This window comes from Anas acuta, chromosome 2 (assembly GCF_963932015.1).
Source record: "Anas acuta chromosome 2, bAnaAcu1.1, whole genome shotgun sequence".
Classification (NCBI taxonomy): Eukaryota; Metazoa; Chordata; class Aves; order Anseriformes; family Anatidae; genus Anas; species Anas acuta.
This window is the reverse complement of record NC_088980.1, coordinates 62,597,335-62,615,569: the sequence shown is the minus strand read 5'-3', so window position 1 is coordinate 62,615,569 and position 18,235 is coordinate 62,597,335. Positions and strand designations below refer to the sequence as shown.

General features: G+C 41.5%; 1 long non-coding RNA gene across 1 annotated transcript in view; it reads left to right on the top strand.

The window, feature by feature from the left end:
* The first annotated feature begins 1,579 nt into the window (after window positions 1–1,579).
* Window positions 1,580–18,235, top strand: part of LOC137850460 (uncharacterized) — a 28,531-nt gene continuing 11,875 nt past the window's right edge. The window contains exons 1-3 of the long non-coding RNA XR_011092542.1: window positions 1,580–1,676; window positions 1,837–1,878; window positions 3,742–3,794. This is a non-coding gene — a long non-coding RNA (uncharacterized lncRNA). The remainder of the gene's footprint in view (window positions 1,677–1,836; window positions 1,879–3,741; window positions 3,795–18,235) is intronic.

Sequence of the window (18,235 nt, the reverse complement as noted above, 5' to 3'; positions counted from 1 at the left end):
ACACTGCTTATTTTTCTCCAGCTCCAGCCAGGGAGATTTGGGATTGTCTTCCCACAGTGTCCCATCTTAATCAGCCTGAAAAGGTGATTCTCTGGGGCCCTGAAATCTTTCCTGGGGCCCTGCTCCTGGTGCACACCAGAACAAAAACTTTGGTACTTTAAATATGTGGGCTTACAACCTCCCCTAGCTTCTAATAGATGGAATGTGGTTGCAGTCTCAGTGTTTATTTAGGTTTCAAGAAGAAAGAACCACAAAAAGAAAAAAAAATCTATCCAAATAATAAAACAATTTCTCCTGATGACTTTTTGATGACATTATTTTGGTGGCTAGACACTTGACTTTACAATATGTAAATACTCATTTATTTTCCCATATGAGGAGAAAATTCAAGTCAAATAAATTTGAGTCCCAGTACTTCCATTTCTCACTTTTTCAAAATTCCCTATTATTTTTGCAGCTAAGTAATGTATTTGACTAAACATTCTTTTTTTCCCATTAATGACCTTGGGTAAACACAATAATTTAAGAAATATAGGTGAAAAGTAACTTCTCTGCATGGTGATCCTAGCACAGAACAACTCTTTTATCACTCGTGGTCTGTCATGGCAAATGTAAAGCTTAATCCTGTACATGAAAGTTGACTGGATGATCCTTAACTCACAAAAATGGTTTTTCTTTGGTACCGGCTCACACAGAACTGAATTACTCTTCCTGGGAATCTAATGGCACTATTTTAGCTGTTGAAGTGCTGTGTTGTTTTTCTAATCATCCACTATAAAATCTCAGTCATCCAGACCCTTTCAAAGCAACACTTCTGAGGATTTCCTTCAGCTCCGACCCAATTTTTATCCAAGTTTTATCAAAACCCCTCTTCATGTTGTTAGAGCAGTGTTTTAGTAGCCAGACAGCAGCCTGGCTGAAACAGGACTGTGCAAGTATGTAAACACAGGTCCAAATTCTGCCACTGGGTATGCAAAGGTTTGTGTTTGTGGGCTCAGTCTGCTCAATGCTCTGCTTCAGAGATACTCGTGCACTTTGATCCTGTTGACTTCAGTGAGAACGAGTATCTCCTTTGTGTGAGATTAACAGTTTTCCTCAGTTGTGGTGGGTGTTGATACGTCCTGACCTTGGAGTATTTATTTAGCAAGTCCTTTTGGGAAGAGGAGAGATTTTGGAGTCTTTCTCTGTTCTTTGTAAGGAGGAGCAGTAGTTCCCCTCTCAGGGTAATATGGAGGACTGTGGTGTAGTCTTAGGACAGGAATTAGTGCTTGCTTTGGTTCCTTTAAGGGCCCCAATACAGGATAGTAAACCAGAGAAAATCCTAAAGAAGGATGACACCATATGTTTTCCCTCATAAGAAGAAACATATTAGTCAGAAGTGCTAATGTCATCTCCTAAGCTCTGTTATCTCAGGATGAGATGACTTGAAAAAAGCATCAGCTGGGAGAAAGCTGGTTCCCAGCTACAGTTGATATGAATTAGCACTGCCCTGGCAGGAGCCTATAGGAAGCCTATAGGAAGGCTAGGAGCCAGGGGGCTGTGGGTTTTATGCAGCTGGCAGGAGAGGATTTAATGCTGCTGGGTCTGCAAGGGGTGGTGGGTGGTGGGGTTGGTTGGGCCAGATTGGCTTCGGTTAGTGCTAGGAAGCTTCTAGGCCTTGAGGGCTGTGCTGATAGGTACAACTTTTGGGGTGTTAGAGCTCTCTGGACTAGGGGCAAAATGTTGTATGTGGGTGTAAGCAGAAATGGCAGCTCTAGAAAGTTTGTAAAAGAAAAAAATATATATAGGTGAGAAGAGTTAGGTGCTATCTTCTGATGGATGTCATTCCTTTGTTAGGGCAGACTGGCATGACTGTGCAAAGCCATCTGGGGCTATGAGGTAAGTGGAAAACTGACTGGCTCTGGTGGAGACTGGTAAGAGAGGGGAGCAAATGCTTTCCTGAAAAGGAGGGGGGGTAAAAATATTGGGCATCTAACAATTTTGAGACAGAGCTGGGAAATACAAAGCACAAGGAAGTAAATCAGTAAAATGAAGCCTGAAGTCATTTGCTAGGACTTCTCAAAGGCACCTGGATGTCTAGCTCCCATCTCACCATGATGCCTTCAGTAGCTAGGAAATGTTTCAGTAATTCAGACTTGAACAGAGCTGAAGTGAAAAGGGACAGCTGACAAAGCTGTGCTGGAGGCGATTCAGTTTAGTTCAGCAGAGCTGGCTGCTAAAAAAAATGCCTCTAGCGAGCTCTGTCTTGGCTGTCTCCTCCCCTGGGAGTTGTGTTGCTTGTGCTGGACTTGTTGCATGGTTCCTCCCTTGCTCCTTCCCCTTGGTGTTTGCAGGCTTGGACTTTCCCCCAGAACTGGCTGGTGTTAGTTTGACATCACACCCCTGCAGTGATAAGCATGTGGCTGCTTTCTTTTTGAACTGGAGGTTGTTTAAATACATTGGTGAGACACCGTGTACTGGGAAGCAGCAATAATAAACTTTTGAGGACCCTAGGCTCCTGGCTGGTGCCAGGAGAATGAGTGATGAAGGCTTTTGCCTGCAAGTCTTAGTGTCAGCAGGGCCTCTCCTTTTGGTCCAGTGAGCCTCTGTATGTGGATGCTGGATAAGGTGGCAGCCTTGTACATACATAAAATGACTTGTCCTGTTTCTCCCATCACATGTTCTGGAACACCGGGAACAGAAATCTTCCCTATTTGAAGGTGAGGGGGGGAAAACATGTAGATTTAACGAAAACATGAGCTTATTTTTTGTCCAGCCCTTTGTTTGCTTAGCTCAGTTAACACCAGGGAAAACTAAGAGCTATTCAGTTTGGTGCCTGATTCTCAAAAACTATAAATGTGAATTCCCCTTACTGGGAACAAATTCCCCTTATTGAAAATAAGCGTTCCTTATTGGTCTTTTAATGCTTTGCTAACAGATAGACACCTAAGTTGTATGGTACTTCCTAACATTGGATGTTATTCTCCTAGTTTAGTGCGTACAGCTGTCTGGATTGCTGTACAGTACATATTCTTAGCAGCTAAATGCTTAGTGCTGAGGAGTAATCCTCCCTCTTGGAGCCAGCTCCTCTCCCAGTTGGATCTCTAAGCAGGGCCACAAAGCTTTATAGGAACTGGAAGTTGAGACCCATTTATAATGTTCTTATAATTGTTGCTGCATTTCAAGTACGCTATGGCTGTGCTTGAACTGTAAACTGCCTACCCAGGTACCTGCAGGAATTAGGTCTGAGCTCAGCAAAGACTGAATGCTGAAATCCTGTTACTGAGCTGAATTCTGAATTAGAGTACTGCTGCAATTATGGTAGTGACTGTAGTATAGGCATAACACAATTAGACATTCCCCAATATCCCATTAGGCACCTAATACTCTCCAAGTTCTGGTTTTAAGTTGTCTGGGTGCTCTTTGTGTTACAGCTGTGGCGCTTTAAATTCCCCCAAAAGTTTTAAAATAGTTGTAAGTCTTTAAATTCACTGTGTGTTCTCCTAAAGTGAAAAGCCTGTGTATCACAGAAAGGTTAAGGTGGGAAGGAGCGTCTGAGGGTCATGTGGTCCAACTCTTTTTCTGGGGGTGCCATAATAGGACCCATCACTCCAGGTGTGACCTCTCCAACCCTAAGTAGAGGTGAAAGATCACTTCTCTTGACCTGCTGCTGATGCTTTGTCTAACGCAGCCAACACTGTTGTTAGCCTTCTTAGCAGTTGAGGGCATGTTGCTGACCGTGTTCAATTTGGTGTCTTCCAGGGCTGCTAGGTCCTCTCCTGCAGAGCTGCTTTCCTGCTAGGTGGTCCCCAAAGGTAGGAGGAATGGGTACTTTGAGGCTGTCTTCTGTGTTCTAGTGTTTTTGTTTTTGTTTTTTTTTTTTTCCCTGGTAACTGGGACACATGCAAAAACATCCTGTATGTGAAGGAAGAACACTAAATGCTCTTCTAGCTGCTATGACTTTTGTCATGGTGGTCAGATAGGGTTGTGCAGCCATGGGTAGCCACAAGGTTACGTGAATGTGCCTCTGTGTTGCAATGATGCGGAGGTGCCATATATTGCATGTGGGCGATCTTATCTGAGCACTGAATGCTATCTTTGTTTTGTAGTAAGGGCATTAAACCAGACCTCTTTGAGTATGTCCCATATCTTTACAAAATCTGGTGCCTGTTTTGTAATTCAGCACAGACTTGTGCATGTCTGTTCCACAGCAGAACTGCTATCCAGAAGGATGGCTACTTGGATAGATTTGAGTTGTGTACCAAGGCAAAAGTAAACAAATGCATATACACTTCATCAGATCTGAATTGCTCTGTTAAAATATGGGCCTTTTTTTTTTTTTTTTTTTTTTTGAAATGCTACTAAATTGCTACTCTTCTTTAACTTTGTTAACAAAAGTAATTACAATATAATGAGGGAAATTATGTTATTCCTCTAGTTAAATACATCGTTTTGGTTAAATTCCTCTACACGGTTTATACCCTGAACAGCTAAATGTTTAGTCCTTAAAAATAATCTTCCCTCTTGGAGCCAAATGCTTTCCTTTCAACACTGTTTCCTTCATACCAGGGTGAGGGTGGGATTCCCAGCCTTGGGCTGATCTGCAGCTCTAGACTGAAACTAAATACAATGCCCTGGGACCAAGTCCCATCATCTGCAGAAGTTGGGCAAGAGGAAATGTTTCTTGTGTTAGCTCAGCTTGTGGCCACACTGGGAGAATTTGTTTTCACACCAAACAGTTGGCTGACTCTGCTGTTTAGGGAGAGAAGAATGAAGGACTGGTCTCAGAGAAAAGCCCTTACCTTAGCAACAGCCCTTTCCAGAGACACACTGTTATTTTTTGTTAGTAGTGTGTATGCAGCACAATTTGCTTCTGAATTGCATGTGTAAAAACTTCACCAATTTTGCACTTCTGTGTAACAACACTGGAGTTCAGGAAGCTTACTTATGTTTGCTTCTTGTTGCCTTTAAGCCATCAGACAAGTGGGGCAGGGCTCATGCTGCATGACTCTCGCCTGGCTTTTATTCCCAGGGCTTTAATTTTGATGGATCAGTGACAGGGGTGGCTTGGGTTGTGAAGCCTGAGGCTATTTGCATAGTGTTGCTCAGCATGCACTTCTGTTTCAGGTTGACCTCCAAATTCAAAGAACAGCATATTTGAAATGCTGGTTTGAAAACACCAAGAACCCTCTTGATATATAGAATTTTTAACCTATTTCTCCCATGTGGCTCAGTGGTATCTTGCTAGGGGACACCTTTGGTTTGTTATTTGACCTCCCATTGTGCAGGGAACTGAGAGCCCTCTTGGGGTCCTGGAGCTGAGCCTGGCACAAATCTAAATGCTGAGCCTGTCTCTGTGTGTGGTAAATAGGACGGTCGCTCTGGGCTTGTAAATCACCACTGGTCAGGAACAGAAGGTGAATGCTCTTGTCATCATTGTGGCAAAGATTGCGAGTGGAGTTTTCACATCCCTCTCTTGAGTGATGAGAGAGGACATCACAGAGATGTTTGGTTTACTTTTTTTTTTTTTTTTTGTGTGCGTGCATGTTGGTAGACTGTGTGCCTATGAATGTGCTGAGCATGTTCTTCAGCCTTTATGTCCTAAACAATATTGCATCTATGCCAGCCAGAAAGCAGTAGTTTGTGGGACTTTATACCCTTCGTTCAGAGCAGCAACGATTCCTGATTACTTATGTTCCGGGCAAAACATTGGGGTGGGAAAGGTAACATCTGCAGATGAATGGGTTACTTGCTAATACATGGCTCTTTGTGTGAGGATGGAGAAAAAGGAATAGGATGATTGGGAGAAAGTGACAATACTTTCATTACTATGCATAACACCTCCCTCAGACTCCTGCAGAGTGTGTTTTTTTTTTTTTTTTTTTGTTTTTAACCTTTCACATAGAAAAAAGATTAATACTGAATTAAAAGAGAAGATGTATAGCGAGTAGAGACTTTTTTTTTTTTTCAGATTTTCCCAGAATTATCCCACCTTGTTAGAGATGATAGAGGAGCTTCTGGGTCTAATTCTAGCATGTAACTTCCAGTAGCTACTTTCCACTTACTTGCTATTTTAGACTATCTTGTTGATGACTGATGGACAGCATAACTGCTCCCAAATTCTAGACAACATCCTCAAAGAAGAAAACAATCCTGCCTTGTAAAACCCACTCTGAGTTGACCATGGTTCTTGAGGTCTGGCATACTGAACCACAGCTCAATGCCAAGGTACTGGCCTTCAGCATAATGACTTAAAAGAAAAACCTACGTAGTCAAGAGTAGCCAGGAGCCATACATATGGAAGCCAGCAAATAGTTACTGCTGTGCTTCTTCCAGGCAGGTAAAATGCCTCTGAATGGCAAAACATCTCTCTTGAGATGCTCTGAGTTGAATGTAGGTTCTGCAGACTTGTCTGTTTTTCCCTTTTAGGGTTGTGTTATTTTTTTTTTCTAGTTGGTATGTGTTCAATTGCTTTTATTTCTCTTCCGAAGTCCCCTCAAGAAGACCACAAAATACTGTGTTGTAAGAAAAGGTAGGTTAAGTTGGTAGTTAACATTAAATGCCTGCTGTTTGATATAATTGAGCTTATTGCCTAATCTGCATGTATGCAGGTTTTAGAGAAGAGGGTTTGTGAAGGCTGAGGGGAATAAAACGAAGGCCTCCCTGTAAATAAGGCTTAGCTTTGTTTTGGCTGAGGAGAAAAAAAATGTGGAAAATATTTCTGCTCCTCAATCATTGTCTTAGCTTATCTTGTCCATCTTTTTTTTTCTTTTTTTTTTTTTCTTTCTCCTCATTGCAATGGTGTCATCTGAAGCAAGTATTTTCTGAGTAAATCCATGTTTTGCCAGTGGCTGACAGAATAAGGCAGAGCCTGGAATGCCAGTGGCATGTGGCCAGTTCTTTGGTAGCACTGGTGGCTGAACATCTCCTGGCAGGCTTGGGTCTTGCTGCAGCACAGCAGAGTAGCTCCCTGAGAGAGCAGCGTGCTTTTGTAAAAACAATAGTCCTTTTAGGGATGTGTAGAAAGAGTCTATATTTAAGCTAGCATCTAACACTGGAATAACTTTAGGCTTTCTGGGCACCTATTTGCCTACTCTGTTCTGCAGGCTCAATAGCTTGGAAATCTAGCCTAGAGTATCCTGAACTCTGCCCTGGCTAAGAGAAGCCAAAGACAGCACTACAGTGTTCATTTTCTGTATATTTCTAAACTTAACCAAATAAAACTCAAGCTAGATAGATCATCAGTTCACTGGCTTACAGCAAAATGTAATAAACTGAATAACTGTAGGCTTTAATATAATCTCACACAATTGTATTACTGCCCAATTACTTTTTTGACCTCTTTAGAGCCATGCTTTCCTTAAAAAAAAAAAAAAAAAAAAAAAAAAAGCACATGGTCTGCAGTTCTGACTGTCCTCTCAGCATCTTCTGTGTTTAGCAAATCAATAGATAAACTGGAGTATCGCTTCTCTTCAGTCTCGTGTTTGTGGGAGCATGGCAATGCGCAAGGTGCTGTGTGTGTTGGAGCTCCTCTAATTGATGGCTACTCATGCTCCCTCAGTTTCTCAGATCCTAGAGTACTCAGGACAACTATTTATTTTCTTGAAATTGTTAAACAAATAAGGCAATTATCCTACTGTCAGTGTCTGAGCTTCTTGAAGTCAGTAGGCTTTTCCTCCTGATAATAAAAGTTACTTATCTAATTGTATCACCTCCTTTAATAGTAAATCCAGTCAGCAGTGTTGCAGGTACCTTCACTGGCTTTAAACAAGTGTAGTGGGATGTTCTTTGGCTATGATTTAGGAAATGACTTCAGCATCCTCCTAGTTGTTTTCCTTCATATAAATGTTTTGGGTGAATCAGTGCTTGGAAGGGAGAGACTTTGAGGCTGCAGCTGATGCTGGAGAGAGAGAGCCTGGAAAGGACACTGAAGAGTTTTAAACTCCAACTGGTAAGAAGTATGTTGTAGCATCTTAGACAGTCATTCATCCTCTGCAGTCTAACAATCTTTTAAGTCTTTCTATTATGCTTGTAGGAATATGGTCTCATTTTGTGCAACTGAACAAGGGGCTATGAAGAGGAAATGCAGGTAGCTTATATGGCATCCTACTTTAACATCCCAAGAGTAAAATGCTCATACAACAACTTAAAGGTGTCTGGGATCAGACTTGCTGTGATGAATACCTACTAATCTTGCTGAAGTTATTGTACTGTGAAAGCAGAAAAGGGGTGAGGGGAAACAGCAGCTTGCTGAATCACACCTGGGAAAAAGCAAACAAAAAAAAAAAACAAAAACAAACAGAAACCAACTGTATAAAGATGAGTAGAAACCACAATGCAAAGTCTAGAAGTCTGAGAACAGCCATGTGGTGTGAGAGCTGTCATATCTCAAATACTGTTTTCTGATGAAAACTTGTCTCCTAAAGTCAAGTTCCAGAATGTTCTAGACAGTTTTAAAATTGTAATGGAGTGAGAACTTTTTAAACTAAGAGGAATATTTAAATAATCCTATGCTGTCTTGCATGGGATAATGCTTTTTTTTGGGGGTGGGAGGGAGATAGGGAGTAGGGAGGGAGGTCAGTGGGTATATAACAGCACTCTTTCATTTACAAAATGAGGGAACAACTACTACATCAGGTTTTAGTGGTGTTTCTCTACCTGTATGTGAAAGGAGAGATTAGACAGGAAAACCAGACGTGGATGTGGTCCTTCTAGACTAAAGTTGTTGTAAGTGAGATGCTGAAGGTGAGAGCAAGGCATGAAGGCTGTGAATATCCCTTCTGGTTTTAGCACTTTCCCTAATGAGTAATAATTGAAGGGGCAAAATTTGGGGTGTAAAAATACTTTGCATCTCTTAAAATGGCATGCCCCAAAACTTGCTCATTTTTCCTAGCTATGAGCTCTTACAGTATAGTGGAGAAAAAAAGAGATTTAAAAAGAAATCAGTAGGGATGATTGCAGTGAAAGAGAAATATTGAATGTAGTTTGGAACTGGGAGGAACCTTTGTTTTGCAGATTATTTTCTGGCTTTCAGCCTGATCCAGGAAACCACTTCTATCAAGGGAATGAAAGATTAAAGCCAGAAATTTAATTGCTTAAGAAAAAAGATTTACTGCCCATGAAGTTCACTGGAATCTAAAATAAGGTCTATTCTGTAGTGTACGCTACATCTCAACCATGCTGAAAACTATTGCAGAGAAAAAGAAATCTTTGCATCTCCAAGAGCAGGCTTCTAGCTGCACCACAAGAAAGTGATTTCTCAATACCACTGGAATGTGGTTTCAAGTACAGAATTTCTGCTTACAATATTCTCCTGTCATCTGTTGAATTTAAATAATGAAATTAAAGGAGGAAATATTTTGTTATTATAGATCAAATAAATTAAGTACCAGTTAGATGAATAGCTTGTTGAGTTATCCATAAGACACTTTATTTTTCTTCGTGTCTCATTCATACAAAGTAGTATAAATGTTGCTCTTCTGGCTATTAGCATGTGATGCAACGCATACCATGTCTCCGTAGGGTAGTGCCAAAAAGATAGCTGCTCTAGAGAAAAGCGGCACAGCCAAGAGGCTTTAGAAATGCCAATTCAGTATTTTATGAGCTGTGCTCTTATTACTGTGACTCTTAGGAAAAAAGAAAGGGGGAGGAGGAGGGGAAACTGATGTGGATTTAGCCATTGCAGGAAAAAAGCCTATCCCAGTATGCAGTAATTACATGTGTTAATCTTTGTACTGTGAGTGAAGAAGTTACCTTGCTATGCAACATCAGCCTAGCATAGTGAGGATTTTGTTTACCCAAAGGGCAGTATCAAAGGCAATGGAGTAAAACTCCTGACTTGTTCTGTGGTTTACTAATTGTTTTTTGCATCACCAAAACAACCAGAGCCTCTGGCAGAAACCATGTTCGCTTGAGGCTTTTGGTGTAATAGAGGGCACAGATGGAAGCTGGAAAGGAAAACTGGGGCATAGAGCAACAATGTGGGTGCTTGTGTTGTTCAGTAGTCTGAAGATCAACTTAGCACTAAAAAGTGAGTGTCTGTACTCCCAGTTCAAAACTGTATGACCTCAGCTACATTGCATCCACCTGAAGGAAAAGGGGAAGGGTCTGTGCTCAGAGATGTTTCTGCTCCCGTGCCCATGGTTTGATCCTGTTGGGGGGTGAGGAGGGAAGCAGTGCTGAGGAGAACCCCCATATACCTTTAATCAATGGAGAACATCATCCTAAGGATGGTGTCCTGCATTTTGGAGTGTAGTCCACTTCTCTTGCTGTAGTGCAATCGCAAACATCTGTTTGGTCACAGTCTTTACTGGAAGTGGGAAACTAGTGAAAAACCTGAAATTGGTACCAAGCCAAAGCATCTGTTTTGCTTCCACATGTCAAACACCCATAATACCTTTAAAGCTATATGTAGACGTGTAAAATACAAAAATATACTAAGTGATATACCCAGGAAAGCGGTTGCCAAGAAATAATGACAGTAATTATTTTCACTTGCTCTTTCTTTTTATTGGCATCCCCACATCTGTGAGCCTGGAGACAAGTCAGACCTAGAAAATGTGTTGGAATTTGAATTTCAGATTAACCACCTTCTCAGCAGCCCTCTAGCAACGGGTTGGCTCCAATAGCTGATATAAATTGTGGTTTTGCTATGGACCACACGAGTCAGGAGCTGCAGCAGAAATTACCTTCCTGAAATTAACTTTAGAGTAAGACTTCCCTGGATGGGAAGATGGAGGACTATGATCCAATTTTAAAATCTAGCGTAAGAGAAAAATATTCTTGAAGTATGCTTACTTGCCAAATCTGTTTCAGTATTCATTAGCGCAAGCAGTTGCTTCCTCCCTTCTCCCAACTCAGCCAGACAAGCTCATCTGCTTTGTAATTAAGTCTGGTGGCTGAAAAAAATCTACTCATCTCACCAGTTTAGTGTTTCATGCTTAAATCTGAAAAGAGCAAAAACATCTGTGTTGCATTCTATGGGTATCCTCACATATCCTGAACAGAAAAGTAGTATGTTGGATAAGCTGGCATCTGAAGGCTTAAAGACTTCTGATTAGTGCTATGAAAGATATAGCATGGCATTTTGTGGCAATTTTCACAGAGCATATTTACTTCTGGGCTGCATTTTCCTTCCTTTCTTCTTTTGAAACTTTTTTTTTTTTTTATATTGTTATGATGTAACTAGAGGCTAGTCTAATTTTTTAATATGCATAGACTTTATGCCTACAAGTAGAGCTTGGGCATTTAAGTTAAAGAATCATATTCTTGAGATGATGTTTTTCTGCAGCCTGTTAGTCCTTTCACCAAGAGTAAGGTGGTATCTGAAGCATCCTTCTGAAGTTGTAATGAGGACCAGTATAACTGCAAGGTGGTCTTCTGTGCCTTCTAAATCACTTTGCTTTTTATGTAGCAGAGGAGTAGCAGGGTCCTTTGCTGTGTATGTCATGTGAAGATGCTGGTGTGATTTTTGTTGGGATCCATGGTAAAATGTCATACCGCCCTCAGAAGCACTTGGTAAAAACAGGAGCAAAGAGCACCTCAAAATGACTCCACATGCAAGGTGCATACAGAGCTATCTGGGGTATGGTAGCAACGTCTCAGTGCTGCAGCATGCTGCTCCTAGCTTCTCTGCAGTCTGTTCGTGCTGGGAGATGTGTAGTTTCTTGATGTATTCAAGAAAATCAGTTTCCTGGCCCCTCCTCCCTGCCTAAAAACATGTATTCCCCAGCACTTTTGTAAGTGTAATCACAGAATCACAGAATTTCTAGGTTGGAAGAGACCTCAAGATCGAGTCCAACCTCTAACCTAACACTAACAGTCCCCACTAAACCATATCCCTAAGCTCTACATCTAAACGGCTTTTGAAGACTTTCAGGGATGGTGACTCCACCACCTCCCTGGGCAGCCTGTTCCAATGCCTCACAACCCTTTCAGTAAAGAAGCTCTTCCTAACATCTAACCTAAAACTCCCCTGGCGCAACTTTAGCTCGTTCCCCCTCGTCCTGTCATCTTGCCCTTTGCATTGTCAAGTGAAAGCATTGCATCCTCCAACGAAGTCCCATTGGATTTATAGTCACTGTAAGGGTAGTACTTTAGTAGGTAACCTTGGTTACCTACTAAGGGGATGTTTGGACCAGATGATTTTGGAGGCGTTTTCCAACCTTAATGATTCTATGATACTCTCAGTGTTGTAATAATACATCATTCCTGGTATAAAGAACAAGGTAATCAAATTAACAGGAGGAAAACATCAGCACAGAGTAGTCAATGAAGATCAAGCCAAGTCTACCAATGCTTACTCTGGTGGCATGGTCACTGTGATTGATGAGAGTTGCAAGGATACTTACCAGCAGGTATCAAAAATAAGTTTTAAAAAGAAGGCCTTTAAATGTGTCATGTGAAAAGTCTCCTGATTTTCCATAGAATTAAAATAACATGCAGCTCACACCTTTACTTAAGACCCGATAGACTGGGTATCTGCTAAGTCCCACCTTTGCTGACATATCTTTAAAGAAGTCACAAAGGTTTCCCACTGTTTGATCTACTACTGAAATGAAAACTTACTACCTTGCTGGTAGCACCTATGTGGGTGCAAGCCTGGCCAAAAGCAGCTCTGAGAGAAAAATAATGAAAAATTAGCAGGATTTTCCTTTTGACATGCTATATCAAAGTGGTTAGTTTTTACACTGGAGGAAGTAAACACTACTGAAATGTCAGCCTTTGCAGGGAATGGAAATGCTGACTGATCTGTGGCAATGTTTTGGGAGACAGTGATACCACATAGGCCTTAAAACAGGCTTCAGCCAGATACATGCTCATGCTTCCCTTTGGAGGAGAGACCATTGCTTTCTTAAACCTTCACAGACAGAAGGTTTTAAGGCTTTCCCAAAGACCTTCCCTTTTTTGGGCTCTTACCAGAGAGGTTTCTTAAGGCTGGAGGATGCAAAGGGGACTATCATAGTTCTTGGTTGTCTTTAAATCACGGCTTGCAGTCATCAGCAGTCCTCTGTAGAAAATGTTAGGAGCAGTGCTGACCACTGCTGTGAGAAATGCCTGTGATGACTGTCCAGCTGTCATTATGCAGCACCTGCAAGATGCACGGATAGGGGAGACTGGGGAGTTGTTTGGACAGTCTGAGGCATGAAGAAGAGATTTTCTAAGAGCAGATAAAATCGAAGGGCTTGACTTCCCAGCCCCATATGTTTTTACTTATACCTGTGCAGTATGTATGTTTTTTTGTTTTTTTTTTTTTAATAAAATTTGTAATACCTTACTTTGACCACTGTTTAATCAACCCAATTTTTACAAAGCAAAAAGGAAACAGGCCTTACATAGGAACTAGAACAAAGCTAAGGAAATTGCTTTTAGGTGGCTCACTTATGGAATCTAGCTGTAGCACTGTGAGGTTCAATATATTGAATATCTTATTTGCTAACAGTGCTCTCTTACTATCTGCGGTATTGCTTCTAGCTTGTGTAGTTGATTAGACACTTGTTGCTTCTACCCTTTTAGTGAGGAACAAGGGTGGGGGGAGGACAGCTAAAACAAGAAGCCTTCCTGCTCTTTGAGTATATGTCACCTGGCATCCTCTGATCAGCCCAAAATGGCCATCAGAGGTGGGCAGGTGGAAAGCTGTCACAGATCTGAACACAGTAGGGGAAACTGGAGCAGCTTCTGCATTTCAGAAAGAACATTTTTTTTCATGAAAACCATCCCTGGCCTAAGTGTGAACTAAAAGGGAGCTGCCCTCTGGACTGTGATGTGTTAATCTCTTGCTGTCTGAAGTTCTGCTTGTAGAGTAGCTGATGTTACCAGCTAAGGCCCCATTGAGCTCAAGTGGAACAAGATAGCACCCAAGAGACAGATGTAACATGAGAAACCTTTCCTATACAAAGCTCTGGATATCAATGCCTTGCAGATGCTGTGAAAGAATTATGCACAAGGCTGTAGATGGAAAAGCAGAATGATCATGATGTAAATACTGCTGGACTGAAAAGCCTTACCTATAACAACAACAACAAAAAGGCACAGTCAATGTTGCCAACCTGAGCTAGACAGCTCTTGAGTAGAGGAGAGCTGTGAGATGAACACCTGGCTAGAAGAAAAAGCTTCCAACAAGATGACTGTTGGCTGAGCTCCAGCATGGAGATAAAGGCTATAAATCAGGAAACTTCCTTGCTAATATGAGCTCCTGGTTAGGGCCTCAGCGGTGTTTGTCTTCCTGGATCATGCAAGGATAGTTGATCTCTGGGTAGGTGGTCTGAAACTCTTACTGTTCCTCTGACTCCAGTTGCCTTCAACCTCCTGACAAGCAAATTGGGGATTTATGTTGGGAGAGTGGCTCAAAATTTCTGCTAAACCAGTGGGAAAGCTTTCCTAGGTGCATAATCTTCCAAGTAACAAAGTGTGGATATTTGGTGGTGAGGCGTCCTGACTGTAGCTTGGGATGCGTTTGTGTTTCCCAGCCCCGTGGCACCAGGCCATGTCCACCATGTTGCAGGACCTTGTTTGTCCTTCCTTGTCTCTGTAGGAACATCCATCAGAGCTGCTCTCCTGTGGCACCACTCAAAGGCCTCTTGGGCACTGAAGAAAAAGGGATGTGCTGCACCAGTGATGCCTCCGTTCCCCATCCCCTCTTAAGGGTTTCAACTAGTATCTGCTGTGTTCCTGCTCTCGTCTTACACTGATGCACTGAAGGGAAAGGGTGAAATCTAGATGTCCTGCTGTGGCTGCTTTCTCAGCAGGACCTGTTCTTTGGACTATTCTATTTTAAATGGCAAAGACATGTAGAAGACATGTAGAAATGTGTAGTTGAATCACAAATAGGCAAAGGGTGAGTAGACAGAGCTTGCACACAGGACTGGGGCTTTATAGGTCAACACCCTGGCTTGGAGACTCTGCTTAGCTTTGGAAAAGTAAAATCTTTACAGTATATCCACATACGCTCTGTAAACACAAGTATGCATTCACAAAAATGTGAAAGTATGCACCATCATCAAAACCAACCTTGTACAAATATACATCATACCAGTACTTAGATATTTTTCACCTATGCTGTTTGCAGGATGAATAGGCTTTTGCAAGACTGACTACATTTCCATTCTGGATGATTGGTGTGTTCTTTCTTAGGAAGGAAATGATTAATCTCCAATCAAGCAGTGGTGTCCATGTGCTTCAGAGCCTGGTACCTGAAACTAGGGAGAAACGAAGTGCAAATCTTCAGCTCACATCCACTGATAGAAGACAATCAAATATCCAGAGGAAAAAGCTAAGCAAGCCCTTCCATTTCTACTGAATCTTATGAAATTTTTGCTAGATTCCATAGGACCATGACCAAAAAAATCATTTTTACAGTGGAAGAATTTTACCTTTAATGCTTCATTTAATATTTTTTAAATATCCTTATTTCTTAGGCTTTCCACATTCACTTCTTTTCTTCTAAGAAGTATTCTGAAAGATATGCATGGCTATGCTAAGATTTCCTGCCCTACAGGAGGAAAGACTGTGTGAGTTTGCAACTTCAGTTTTTACAGTCACTCTGACTGTTAACAAAAGTGGTTAAAATAGCTGCATGGAAATATTAAGTTTTCAAGTATGGTGAAGGCAGATGAGGATTTATTCTTCTTTCTCCTATGTGGAAATTGGGCACAAAGTTTATAGAGGTAACTGCAGTTCTGGGAAAATGATAGTTTTCTTTAATGGCACAGTTCCCACCCGCAGGCAAACAAAAGAGAAACCATAATGATTTATCTGCAAACAGGATGCAAGCAATCTGCATTGTTTCCATGAGTTAGTCAGCTAAAATACTCCTAGCAAATCCTATCCCTTTATCACCCTAATCCTCTGAGTCTGGAAGGAAAATGCAGAAGCACGCTCCAAATGGAGAAGCACCCTTAGCCCCTCTCCTTCTTAATAACAGGCTTTTCAACATTGCATTGTCTCAGGGCATTATTTGACTTAACATTTGAGTTCTCATTAGTATATGCAGAACAGACAATTCAATTTACCAGCTCTAGGATCTTGGCTGACAATTATGCCTTGACAAAAAAAAATGGTTTGGCTTTGTGCATGTGTGTGCGGAGTCTTCCTACCACTGTACTCCCAGGGTGTCACTTGGTTGGTCTTTGTTCTGGAAATACTGATTTTTTTGAATCTGGGAAATTAAACCACCAGGGCAGTGTGTTGTCTCAAGTCACAGGCTGTACATCTGGAACACAATCTTTTTTTTTTTTTTTTTTTTTTGGTAGAGTGCAGCAGTGTAAACTGTATTCTTGCTCACTCATTTGCTTTACTAGTTGCATGTACATGTATCTGGTGCTCTTCTCACCAAAAAAAGGCACAAGAATCGAAATTATGGGATACTGTTTATCAGCAACTAACTTACTATATTTGCACCCTGGGACACAAAACTCTTGTGTGTCTTCAGCAAAATGCAGCACTGCAGCTCAGTGCTTGGTATATTATCACACCTCAGGTCTGGTGGGCAGGCATGGGAAAGCTTTTGAGAGGAACAAGCACCAAGGCAGAGGCTCCTTCATGCTAAACTTTGGCCTGGGATCCTGCAGGAAGATAAGCAAAAAGCAAGACTGGTGCACTGTGTGGGGGTTTTGCAGAGAGAGTTATCAGTCAACAGCTGTAAGCCCAGACTCCTTGCAGCTGATAACAGATCTGCTCATTCAGCCTAACCACTCATGCATGGAAAATCAAAGAAGATTAGGATCTGTTTAGAGACAGACAGGAGAAAAAAAAAAGCCTCCAGACTACCAGTAAACTCAAGACAGCCTGTGTAGGATAGGAAGATTCATGGTCTGCTATTGTTCTGTGACATAAAGTCCACTCATCTCTTGTAGCATGAAACTAGAAATATCTGTATTTGGGTGTCATGATTTGAATTCTAAGTCAGTAGCGGTTAATAGAAGTGTTGATGTTTCTTGACCTGTAGTTATTTGGGACTACAGATTCCCTTCAAACTGGGGAAGGATGCAATTCCAACATACCTTTCTTTGGTTGACAATGCTCTCAGTCACAATATTGCAAATACAAGGAAGCTCCCTAGTCTATAAACCTACAAGCAGCAATACAACTGTGCACATAAGACTTCATGGGATATATGTTTTTTAAAATGGATTTATGCATTTATTGTCTAAATTATTAAAGATGTATGATTCAAACTGGCTTTCTTTTGGCTACCAAGTTCACCTATGCTTAGAGGTATATTGATGCAAAATCTGGCTGCAGCTGCTGAGCAGTGAGGGTGTTTCACAGGAGCCAAAAGCCTCAAAAAGCTCTTTCTGCGAGAAAGATTTTCTGCGATGTCATACCCACATCCTAAACATGAGCCTTACAGAGCCTCCTCCACCTGATTAACTCCCTGTTTAGAGAAGTCTCTCAACAGCATCCTTATGCTGGAGTTTAGTATCTCCTGGCCTGGAAGTTTATAAAGTCCAGAGAGCACTTTCTGGCTGAAGGGCACTAACAATGTAAATGCAGCATGAGTCATTATCGTTATGGTCCTTTCATGTTCTTACTGAAATCACTGATGCACCTTCTACGTCCAGCTGACCCAGCAGTATTTCTTGCATTATAGGATTCTGATTCCACTTCCATTGTTAATGTTCATTACTTTCTTGGAGAGCTGCAATTTCATTATTAATACATCAGTGTAACAGAGCACCAGACTACATAAATGCATTTCTGAGCATTAGTTAAATATCAGTTTTAAGAACAAAATAGGCTTCCTCTGCCAACTGTGTGCTTCTTGTACAAATGCTTTATGGCTACAATTGCAAAAGTACATGAGAAAGGCTTTTATTGTCTTCAGAAAATATAGCAAGGTAAATATTTGCTTGCTCTCTCCTATTGCTGAGGAAGATCAGCATTGCAAGTTTGAAAAGTGGTCATGATGGCTGCTTGAATCCATCCAATAATAATACTAGGAAATTTTGAACAATGCTTGATGTAGCCTTTCTGTGAGAACAAAAAGGTGAGATCCTAATTTCTTATACCTTTCAGTCGTGTGACCTATGGCTACAGTCTGGTCAACTCGGACTCCAGTGGTCTTAGTGGCACTGTCTGAGGAGCTGATGTTGGAGCAAGGAAAGCTCACCCATTCCCCTGTCACTGATGTCCACAGCCAAGCAGCGAGTGAGATGAGAGTAGGGTGATGGCCCACTGTAGGCCAAGTGGCCCCAATTTTGGCGTCAAAGCTGGGCCAATAGCTGATGTGGTCAGTAGGGCTCTGTTGCTATACGTG